This window comes from Nematolebias whitei, chromosome 18, assembly GCF_014905685.2.
Source record: "Nematolebias whitei isolate Nwh7 chromosome 18, NemWhi1, whole genome shotgun sequence".
Classification (NCBI taxonomy): Eukaryota; Metazoa; Chordata; class Actinopteri; order Cyprinodontiformes; family Rivulidae; genus Nematolebias; species Nematolebias whitei.
In genome coordinates this window covers 39,175,177-39,178,121 of record NC_056515.1, presented here as the reverse complement: position 1 = coordinate 39,178,121, position 2,945 = coordinate 39,175,177, and the positions used below count along the sequence as shown (strand labels likewise).

The following is a 2,945-nucleotide window of genomic DNA, read 5'->3' as shown; positions in this document are numbered from 1 at the left end:
TGGTGGTTAAATCAATGTATTGGTGGGTATAATCAATGTATTGGTGGCTCAAACCAACGTACAAACCATGAAAATCGACATATTGACAGTTAAAACTAAAGTATTGATGTTTAAATTTAACTTATTGGTGTTTAAGTCCAATGTATATTTGGGTTAAACCAAGATATTGATAGGCAAAACTGGCCTATTAATGGTTAAAACCAACACAATGTGGATATATACAAACGTAATGGTAGTTAAAACCAATGTATTGATGGATACATTTAGTGTATTGATTGTTAAATTCAATGTTAGTGGTTGAAAACCAACACCTTGATAGTTGAATCTAACATTATTGGTTAAATTCAATGTTTAGATGATTAAATCTAAGTCAAATTGAACTTATTGATGGTTAAATCCAACATAGTAATCAGAAAATCAAAAGTAATGTTGGCTTAATCCACATTTATCAGTAAATTCAACATATCAGTAGTTAAATCCATGTTTTGCTTGTTAAATCTAAGTTTTCATCAAATTTTCATGCAAACCTGTTTTGATGGTTACCGTATTTTCTGGACTATAAGTCGCACCTTTTTGCATAAATTTGCACGTCCTGCGACTTATACACTGAATAAACTAATATACGTTTTTCCAATATTTATAAACCAATTTTTGGTTGAGATCTGACGATTTCATTCATTCTGACATGAAAAATATTAAACACTACCATTTGTGGCCACTAGAGGGTGTTCAAGCCATATGGCAAGCCAAGTGTGTCATTAATAGGTAAAAGTGGCTATTAATGAGACACTTGGCTTGCCATACTAAGCCACGCTCCAGAACTCCTGGAGGAAACTTCAAATCAGCTGCATTTCACCTGGGCGACAAAATGCAGCTGATTGGACCATTAAACTGAATTTATGAAGGAAAAGTTCAACTGAGACACACCTGTACTATAATGTCGAGCAAACAAATTGTTTTTAAATGTTAATCTTATATAATGCAACTTGTACGGCGGAAAGTACGGTAAATTCATGTTTAGGTGGTTGAATCTATGTTCTGGTAAAAACTAAGTACAAATATTTTACGTACTTGTTACTTATCTAGTACAGTACACACCAGGTGAGTTTGTATGATGCATCTCTAACAAATCTATTTTTTATAAATCTGATGAAACTCCGCTCTACAAACTCACTTTTGTTCCACTCCAGCTGAGACGTCCTCTTCACACACTGAATCTACCTTTAGACAAAAAGGAGGAACGGACGACCTGACGAGGTCGACGGAGGTGTTCCTCACTCGTCTGCCTCGGAGCTCCATCCCGCCGCCGTCCCTCTCGCCCTCATGGAATCGTGTTTCTGCTCCATATTTTACCTCAATGTCACCCTCATATTTAAAAGTCTAATTTGGCCAACGGGCAGCCATTTCTGCAGATGTGTGGCACGTCGTGACAAAGTCTCATTTCCTGTTTCCTGATTGTGAAAGGCAGAGATTAAAAACCTCTCTCTGAATTAATTAATCTGAGGGGATCAGATGTGACTTACACTTTTTTACACGTTTCTGTGAACTTGTCTCTTCCTCGCTTCTTGCTGCACGTGTTGCAACAGCACGACCTCTGGTATTTCCTGCAGACTGCCGAGTGTCTCAAACTGCTGCTGATCCGCAGCAGAAACACACCGAACCTTCGGCGCCTGGCTATCGGAGCGTGTGCACGTCCATGTGTGCACGTTGTGGTTTCACACGTTATGGGCGTCTGTGCCCAGACGTGTCCACAGTTTGTCCACGGCGTCCCTCTACGTGTGACGGATTCTGTCCTGATTGGTGTTTCCACCGTCGCCGACAACGCCGGCTCTTATTTCAAAAGGCCACTTCATCCGAAGCCGAGCGGCCGTGAGACGAGATAAAAACCTTCTTCGAACGTTGCCGTGCGAGGAAGACTGGATTAGAGAGAAACTCCGTCAATCATGCTGCTTCTGTCCCCGTCAGCCAGATTAAATCCAACAATTTCAGAGTCAGAGTCAGAGTTTCTTTATTGTCATTCGCACCTCATGTGGTACATGTGGTGGAGCGAAATTATGTACACGGGGTCCCAGTTACATCCAACAATAAAATGTCTAAGAAAAACAGTAATAACATCTAAGATATGAACTAAGAAAAACATCAACTAAATATACACTAAGCACTCATAACATAAAAACATTGAACATCAGCACAAACATGAACATGAGTCTGTGAGCAGATGTGCACACATGAACACATCAACATTGAAACAGATCAGCAGCAACATGAAACAGATCAGCAGCAACATGATATGGTTTTTCACAGTGATTATTCTAGTTAGATATTCATGAGTCTAACAGCCTCAGGGTAGAAGCTGTTCCTCAGTCTAGTGGTTCTACACTTAATGCTCCTTAACCTCCTTCCTGAGGGGAGTGGGGCAAAAAGTGTGTGTGCTGGGTGAGTGGGGTCCTTCATGATGCAGGTGGTCCTCTTCCTGCATCTGGAGGTGTAGATGTCTGTGATGGTGGGGAGGCTGATTCCAACAGATTTCTGTGCAGCCTTCACCACTCTCTGCAAAGCTTTTCTTTCTGCAGCTGTGCAGCCTCCATGCCACACGTTGATGCTGGAGCACAGGATGCTCTCCACTGCACACCTGTAGAAGGAGGTGAGGACTGAGCTTCCAGACCAGCTCGCCTCAGCCGTCTGAGGAAGTAGAGTCTCTGGTGAGCTTTCTTCATCAGGCTGGTGGTGTTGTTGCTCCAGCTGAGGTTGTTGTTCAGGTGCACACCCAAGTACTTGTAGCTGGAGACCACTTCCACCGCAGAGGCGACATCGAACGTTATTGGTTAAACTCAACATAGTAATCAGTAAATCCAGCAGACTGTGGGCTAAATGTAATGATTAGATGGTTAAATCAAGTTTAGATGGTTAAATCAAGTTTAGATGGTTAAATCAAGTTTAGATGG

At 41.6% G+C, this 2,945-nt stretch overlaps 1 protein-coding gene across 1 annotated transcript in view; it reads right to left on the bottom strand.

The window, feature by feature from the left end:
• The window catches only part of LOC119424955 (ephrin-A5b-like), a 93,873-nt gene that overhangs the window by 3,403 nt on the left and 87,525 nt on the right, over positions 1 to 2,945 (bottom strand). The window lies entirely within an intron of this gene.